Source organism: Cupressus sempervirens, chromosome 9 (assembly GCF_028749045.1).
Source record: "Cupressus sempervirens isolate cs-2001-9-10 chromosome 9, ASM2874904v1, whole genome shotgun sequence".
NCBI lineage: Eukaryota > Viridiplantae > Streptophyta > Pinopsida > Cupressales > Cupressaceae > Cupressus > Cupressus sempervirens.
In genome coordinates this window covers 776,652,932-776,662,276 of record NC_143126.1, presented here as the reverse complement: position 1 = coordinate 776,662,276, position 9,345 = coordinate 776,652,932, and the positions used below count along the sequence as shown (strand labels likewise).

The 9,345-nt window shown below is 32.3% G+C and overlaps 1 pseudogene; it reads right to left on the bottom strand.

Annotated features, from left to right (window-relative positions):
* Nucleotides 1-3,220: 3,220 nt before the first annotated feature.
* On the bottom strand, nucleotides 3,221-4,918 carry LOC149541028 (uncharacterized protein At4g15970 pseudogene; annotated as a pseudogene).
* Between the last annotated feature and the right edge of the window lie 4,427 nt (nucleotides 4,919-9,345).

Below are 9,345 nucleotides of genomic sequence, written 5' to 3'. Positions count from 1 at the left end.
GCCCCTCCCCCATTAACCCTTTTCTTATTGCCTAAATCTAACTAACGTTAAGCCATGTGTATTTATCTAATGCATCAATGAGTAATTATCCCCAAATATTTTTTAGGTGGAATAATAGATTATGAGCATGGTCTCAATCCCACATTATTTATACTCTAAAATACTATGTTAATGCTATTTATGAATGAGTTAACTGTATTGGTGGATTCATAGATTAGGCACACTAATGCCTTGTGTTATTCTTTTGTCATTTGTCCTAAACACAAGCAAGTTATTTTGTCCTTGTAGCTATGCCTTTGGCATTAGTTTACAAATATGTGTTGTATCTACAAATTAATACATATTTATATTTTAAAGCATTCTTAACTTTTTTCCATCCATGATTTAGTTATGTCTTGTTATTAGATCCAAAATAGTTGCTTTTGAGCGAGAAATTTGTAGCTATGTCTTGGGCATAAGTTTAACAAATATATGTGATCTATCTACCCATTAATACATATTTATGATTTAAAGCATTCTTCTAGATTTTAACTTTTTTTCATCCACGATTTAGTTATGCCTTGTTATTGTTACCATGAATGCTAATGATATTCCTATGGGTAAGTGGTCTAGCATTGTTTAGAGATAGTTAACATGATTGTGTGTTGCATTCATGACTGTTTGTCATTGATGTCAACATACTGTGAAGATTGTTAGATTAGTAGACAGAGAACGAGATCATACAGATTGAGTTCTCATGATGAGGTCAAGCATAGTTGAGGATATGTTCTACAATGTTTCTTGATGATGTAGATAAGTGCGCATGCACGAAGTCAAAGACATGTGAAAGTTATTGGTGATTAACAAAACATAGTGTGTAGATAGAGTATCTGAGAAGTGGTTTTTGATAATTGGATTGTATATTTTAATAGGGATAGAGTCTGGTTAAGTGCAGTTAGAGAGAGACAATAGACAACTTGGTGATGATGTCAACAAGTGTGCAAAGTCTGATGTCGTGCCTATGATAATTTGTGAAGATTGTGAGCCAACAGTATTTTGTAATTGTGAAAAGATGTAATGAATTGTATTATCTTATTGTGGTCCTATTATAATTGTAATTAATTGGGAAAGCCTCAAGGCCGCCTCAATGAAATATTTTGAGGACATAGTATAAAGGAAAGTTATTTTCCTTGTGATGACAAGAATGAGTCGTAAGATTGGTAAATGTGAGCGAGTGATCAAAGAGATCATTGTGATGCGAAGTTGGAGATATGGTATTGAGACGTGAGAAGTATTTGGTGTGGTATTGGCACAATAAGAAGACATAGCAAAAGTTTGAGTTGCGGAGATCAGTTGCATTTCTATTATTCTAAAAGGAATAATACAAAGGCCAATTGGATAGTGATTTTGGTGGTTTTTTCCCTGAAATTATTTGGATAGTGGGTTCATCTTCCTTCTACAACTCCTAACAAGGTTGACACAACTCCTAACAGTGTTGGAATCTCTTCACAGGGATTCAAAGTCTCTTAATAGGGACTAATATGTACTGAATGTATTTCATTGACTTCTAATAGGGTTCATTCTCTCATAAGGAACTTTCATATTAGTATCTTCTTATGGTAACCATTAATATTGATCACATGTTTAAGGTTTAATAAGGTTAATAAAGTTGTATTGATTTGATAACTAATTCACCCCCCAGTTATCTTGGTGGACTTTACTTTCTAACAATGATTAGATCCAAAATAGTTTCTTTTGAGAGAGAATTGTGTTAAAATGGTATTTGACTATTTAAAATTAATAAGAGAGCCAACTTTTACCCCTTTTGATGAATTGTCCCATTACACTTTCTTCAACTCTAAATAGTTTTTAGTAATCCAACTCCTTATTTTGGTCATTATTAGGTAACCCCATAGTTGTGCCATCTTTTTTTGAACTTTTTCAAATGTGTTAGATCACCTTTTTGGTTCTTTTTAACTCCCTAGTATAAAACAACTTTCTAAATATTTTTGGAATTAAATAATTAAATAATATTTAATCATGTACATTATGTTTTTAAATTAAAAAATTATATTATCTAATTCAATAGCATGTAGGAAAGAAGAGGCTAACGAATTAATTAAATAATTTAAATATTATTTTAATTAATGAAAGAAAAAGGTGTAGTTAGAATAAATAATTAAATAATAAATATTTATTTAATTTTATGAACAATAAAATAATGAAAAAAATTTAATTAATACTGAATAATATAATGAATTGGCTAATTAAATAGAAATATTTAATTAACTAATAGAAGAAATTTAATAATAAAATAATTTAATAAATAAAAAATATTATTTAATTTTGTAAAAATAATTTTAGGTGTCTAATAATATTAATATTACAATTGAGTGCATGTGGTTATGTTAGTTCATATTGTTTATTTACATATTTATGACACAACAAGGGAGATAATAACTACCTTTTTCTATTGGAGCAATAGTTTGTTGCACTTATCATAGTTTGTTTAATATTGTTTCAATAAGTTTCATACGTATTCAAGAGAGAAGAATTTAGATGATAGAACATTTCATATGGTCAAATAATAATATGAAAAATTATGCATGCTCCAATATTTTACTAGTTAAGTATGACTTACAAGGAAAACAATATGCAAAATATGTGAAGTTTGTTTGAAGTTGGATATGATATATAGATCTTCTCTCAAAAATCTATAATATCTATTACAAAATCTTGGAATAAAAATTTGAAGCTTTATTATATGTCAATGGCACGCATAATAAACCATTTTAAAGTTTGGTTAGATATCTAGATGAAATCTCAAATGGTCTGATTCTAGTATCTAAAAGGTTACATTTAAGTCACATATTTGTTATCTAAGCAAATTGACTATCCACCTATTGTAATGGAAAACACACCTATTTTAAATATTCTTTTCTTTCTATAAATAAATTATCTGTCTGATTTTTTCAAACCAACATTTGTCATAAAATTATCACATAATTGTAAAGATATTTTCTTATGCCTTCCATTTTCTTTGTTTAAATGATAATCTAAGATTCATATAGTACTACGAGAAATACTAAAAATTCAAACACAAGATGAAATTAAAAAATATACAAAATGATTTCTCATTAAGCTCCAAATGTTTGTGCCTATCAACCGGTTAGTCACACCAAAGATGATTATTCCAGTGGCACCTTCCTTGTGTTCAATATTAATATATTGCAAATATTTCTCACAAATGTACAGAATGTTGACAATTTGCTCTATTCCTCCAACCCACTTCTCTTCTTCCTATTAATTCAAAAGCAGAATTTGGGTTGGAAGATTTGAATAAAATCCAATCGTCAAGAGTATCTCTCAAATCACTTATCTTATTCCTTAGACCTATACAACAATTGGCATGCATGGTGCAAACTTCTTCTAATTTTGTCTTCGGCTGACAAAATCCCCCGAAGTAGCTTGTATCAAGAAATACGAGATCTAAGCCAATTTCTGTAAAATTTGAGGAGTATTTCATTTCATTAAAGACATTTTGGTCATGTGTTTTGGAATTTACAACAGTGTAGGCATGCCAAAGTTCATAGAGTTTTGCAGTTCGTTTATTGGCTTTAACAAATGAAAATCCCGTATTTGGCAAGTTCGAGATATTACGTGGATTACCATTGCAGTCATCACAAGATATTTGTAAATCTGTCCCCTTTGAAAATCTCTGAAATGGATTTCGTAACCACATTATATCGGCATCCTGTAAAATAATATTTGAAAATAATTATTAGGAAGATCTAAAGATGAATAGTAAAAGTGAATTCTTAAACTTCATAATTGAAAAATAATATTTATAATATATTAAAAGTAGTTTTTGAAAAATCATTATTAGTTTATTTTATTTTATTTTTCTTATAAAATGTATTAGTTTCATCACATTAAAGATTAATGTTAGAAATTTGGATGATTTTAATATTTTGACAAGATTAAATTCATGAATAAAAAATAAATTTAATTGAAATGAAGACATGCTTTTTCAAGGAAGTGGAAATAGGAAATGAATTGTTTTAGGAATCTATTAATATAAAGACCAGCTATGGGAATACTAATTAACCTGAGGAACCAGAGAGAAAAAATAACAAATCTAGTTTGTGACTTTAGATCAAGTCTAAGTCTGCGAGCAAAGGGTTACCCATCAAGATATGTTTAGATCTTCATGCACAACTAAAACAAAGTTGATTCCACAATGGCGTGCATCTAATTTTCTCTGAGAAACATACTAGCATTGTAGGCTAGGAAAGTTTGAAAACATAAAAATGTAGGCCGTGTGAGGAAACTTACAGTAAACACGAAACTATATCCTCGTTCCACCACAGTCTTCAAGAAGAGAATTTTGGTCTGCGTCATCTTGACATAATCCTTTGTCATGAATGACTTCTCCTCACTAAAATCAACTCCCTCAGTTATGAGCTCATAGCAATGAGGATGAATTTCTATGCAGCGGTTGAAAGCTTTGGCATCCATGGCCACAATGAGCAGGTGGTTAAGTAAATCATGTGTTCCCTCCCCAATCCGAAAACTCTCAAGAAAAAGATCTACTAAACTGTTTGGCTCCATCCATGCCCCATTCACTGGTGTGAGGATCAGAGTCTTGTTTGGCATTGAAGCCTTTGCCAAAGCAATCTCCAACTCGTCTGCATCACTTGCAACTTCTATCTGATGACAAACCCACCAAAAAAGAGGTGAGTTAGAAAACAGTGTGAATCACACCATACATTACTATGAGAGATGTGTTACTTACATATGGAGATGTCCCTTCAATTTGTGTGGGCAGAGGCCAATAAGTTCCATCACGTGTATAGAAACATGCCAGTAAAATCAGTGTTAGAAAAAGAAATAGAAATATATCTCTGATGGGCTTATCAAGTTTCATTTTGCCTTTCATCTTGAACTTGGCAGAGCTTAACCGACCTTAGAATACCTAATTCAGACTTGAGATCTACATTCTAATGGCAGGGAGATTATTATATGCAGCGGAGACTGTTTCGCAGGGAGAAGGGTGGCATAGCTTTCGTTGAGATCAAACATATTGAGGTTTGAAAATTAAGTCAATTTGTAGGACGTGCGACGTGCCAATTTTATAAATAGTGTTGTACTACAACCTGTCCATCGTTTATTAGGGCTTTGTGATTTATATATTGCATTCAAAGTATCTATACAAAAATATTAGATTGTGTTTGACGGAAAGAAAGTTATTTTTATCATCCATCAGTGGGATGACAATGTATTATATTGGGTAGCAGAAAAAGAAATTGGTTATCGTAAGAGGATCACAAGCAACCCGGCACTGAATTACTGGGTTCCACATGCACGATGCTTTTCTTGCTCCACAACAATGGCGAGGAACCCCATAAAGTTGAACACCAGTGGGTTTGCAGAGAAGTCAAAACATGGACCACTGGAATTATTGGTGATTATTTTCTTCTGCAATTGTTCGAGATCTGTTTGGTCCATTTAAATATTCTTCGATCAACATTGGAGTTCTCAGCAATCATCTTTCAAAAAAAATATATCTAGGGATGTTACTGTGATCTATTGTAGTGTACTATAGCTTGTATCTTAGGTGAGACTAATCTATTGAGGGTTGCACGAGCACACCTGCAATACGAGTGCATCACTTATATTCAAACTTCATATTTGAACCCATACCAAAAACTTAAGTTTCCTCCACTAAACATGGAAATTACATTTTCTTATAGATTGTAAGAGTGTTCAACTAAGAACACATAGCGATCAACTATACTACCTTTCAAATGATGAGGAGGCCAATGAAATCATATTAGTTTGAAAGACTACGATGAAAACATTATATACCAATGTTAAATTATCACCTTCATTTTTCAATGTCTATTATTATTTGATATAAAAAAGTAGTCAAAATGGGGCTTGATCCAAAACAACAAAAAGAGCTGAAAATTAGTCGAGAGTCAATACCATTAAACTAACCAACCCCCTTTCTTAATATCAATAATCTCCAAATTAAGATGTTTCTAATTTTACTACTATTTATAACAACAATAATATCTTCATTATACATATAACTAGCCCAAAAACACTTACTGCACATAAAAACAATCCATAAAGTATCAACAAAAATAACCCTCGGAATTAAACGACAACTAACATAACAAAAAGAAAAGAAAAGAGGCATACCGAAAAGGAGCTAACTCTCCTTGCTTTGGTTCCTTGGGTTCTCCAGAAGCAACTGCAACCAGTCATTCGCTAGAAATCCATATAGAGACTTAGTAGTCTCTATGTCCTTTTCATCAACAGTTCCCTCCTTAGTAGCCTATAGAAGGTGAAGAGTAGTTGCAGCAGAATGCATGACTCTCATAGAGAAGTTGGCAACCCTGTTGAACTTGTCCTACAAGTGCTCATTCTTCTTGTTCATCTTTTTGGCCAATAGATGTTTTTAACAAAAACTTCATTCTCAAATGCATATTACTAAAAAACCATAAAGAATTTGATGATGACGTAAACTAGTGATTTTTAGCATTTTATATCTAGTTTCTAACAATATTTTTTATTTTTTATTTTAAAAATAATTTTATTTGAAGTCCATTTTTCTATCTCCTTTGAAAAGCGATTTATACGTAAATTGACATTTTCAAAGAGCGATGGATGTTTTAATCAACATAATTTTTTTTTTAAAACTATGATAATTACAAAATTCTTTCAAAGCTAGAATATTAACATTGATATCAAGCAAGTTTTTATTGGTTTTGTTCAATTTTGTAAAAAACATAGGTTTTATCTAGTGACAAAGTGACACTAACGATAATTTAAACATAGGTTGGTTTTGATCAATATAACTTGATTTGTATTTCTCAAAATAAAAATTTTCTTTACTTGCTAGCCAACTAACACACCAGAGTAAACTTTAAGAAACCCCCCTCTAGAAAAAGATATAACTTATTGGCAAATCCTTCATTATTTTGAAAAAACAAATTATTTTTATCATCAAATCTCTCAGTTTTTTAAATTTTAAATATTTACATTGGCCATTATTTTGGAATCATAATTTTTAGCAGAAAATATTGGCAAATCTCAATAATAATAGGAGGTTTGCTAATCGTCATGGAATTTTATTAAAAAAAATTGAACATGTTTTATCTCATGGAAATTATGAGGATAATTACATTATATTTTAAATCAATAGTGAAAACTAAATATTGGCAATATATCCCTAAACTAACTAATAATTATGATGATTATTGGTGAATTAATTAATTTTTTTTTTGATAATATATACTATTTAGGTGAATCAAATCTAATCATGTATCAAATATTGTGGCAAATCTTTGAGTTACTTTTTTTTAATAAAATAAATTATTAAGTGATTTTAAATATTTTAGAACTAAATTTAATAAAAATGTGGTGATTTAGGTTGCATTAAATCTTAAATTATTTGCTAAATTACTAGCAATTTTTTTTAAATTCGCAAAATTATGAATATTTTTTTTTGAAAAGGGGTAAAAATTTATTCAATCAAATCCAAATTACAGAGCAAGGGCCCAAGGCCCACAATAACACTACATATTCCTATCTTTCAATAACAATTGATCAAAAATCCCACAATATTTAGAAGGTAATTCATTCCTTCCGTTAATATCCCAACTATCCACATTCTTTGAAGACCACTTCACCAAACAATTTGCAACTTTGTTCCATTCACGAGGGATATGACGAAAGGAGACATAATCCAAGGAACTACATAGACTTAAAATTTGTTTGGCCAAAGAGGCTAATTTTCAATTAACATTCTCCAAACTCTGGGTATTCAACATATCGACAACAATCTGAGAGTCAGACTCACATATGATCTTTTTCTAGCCTAAAGAGTATCCTCTCTCAATAGTAGTCTTAATAGCAAGGGCCTCCATCAAATTATTAGAATGTTGGCCTTTGTAAATAGAGAAAAGAAAAACCACATCACCATCATTACCGCTACCTATAGCCCCAATACTAGCATGACTAAGATTCCCCCAAGAAGACCCACCTGTATTAATCTTCAAGATCCCAGCCAGGGGAGGAGTCCATCACCCATTCCTACTAACACGTTGCTTGCCATGGCAAGGCCCTTTTGCAAGAGTGTATCTCTGACTATTACCATCCAGGTTCAAATTCCTCACAATAGTTTGATCCCCAAGATCTATACTTTCAGACATATCACACATTGCAACAATAGTCTCTTGAAGCCTACTAAGAATCTTCCTCCACAATTGAAGGCTATCAAGATTTGAACCACAAAAAATTCTATGGTTCCTTTCCAACCAAAGGTTCCATAGAATAAAAATCGGCCCCACCGTCCAGGAAATTTGCAAGAAAGAAGTCTTTGCAGGAGGTCTACCCAAGCTTTCCCAAAAATAAATGAGAGAAGTGGCATGAATGCAACCATGACTCCAAGCCTCCCACCATCTATGCCATATTTCCTTCAGAAAAGGGCAAGGAAAAAACAAATGAGAGGTACACTCTTCATTGTGTGCACATAAGAAGCAAACAGAAGGTCCTTGAAAACCTCTTTTGCGAAGATTCTCCCAAGTGAGAGATTTCTTTTGAGCCAACAAACATAAGAAAAAATTACATTTGGGCCAAGAAAAATTATTCTAAACCTTCTTCCACTAGTGCACTTTAGCTGGATCATGTAGGTTCCTATCAAGTATAGCATAGCCTTGAGCCACAAAGAATTTTCCTTTTGGGCTAGGACTCCAAGCCAAAACATCCCCCCATTGAGGGAGCTACAAAACCTATTCTCCAACACATGAGAAAGCAAATCCCAATCCTCATTAGAGCCACCGACAAGCCACTCCTAAGAATCTTTCCAGCAAGTCACCTCCACTTGACCTAAATGCTTGACAGTCTTAAAATGCTCCACCTTAAACTAGCTAGTGTTAGTAAAAGTGTGGCACAGAGGCTGAAGTTGGGGAAAGCTAGAAATCAAGGGCGGGTGGCCATCCCAAGAGTCTTTCCAAAACAGAGCATCCGAGCCTCTATTAAAAATCCAAAAAATACCCTCTTTAATCAACTAAGCTCCCTTCTCAAGGGTATTCCAAACACAAGAACCTTTACCCAACAAAGAAAGTCGTGACACATTTGTGCTATCAACACCAGGAAAATACTTGTGAGTAATATTCCTAGCTCAATCTAATTGTTGATTATTACACCACCTCCAATACAACTTAGTAGCCAGGGCCATGACAACAAGTGCCATCGACCTAACCAAGGCCCCCAACATATTTTGGCTTATAGACATACTCCCACTTAAATAAACTCCACTTCAATGAAAGGAGAGTGCCAAACCAAAGAAACTAT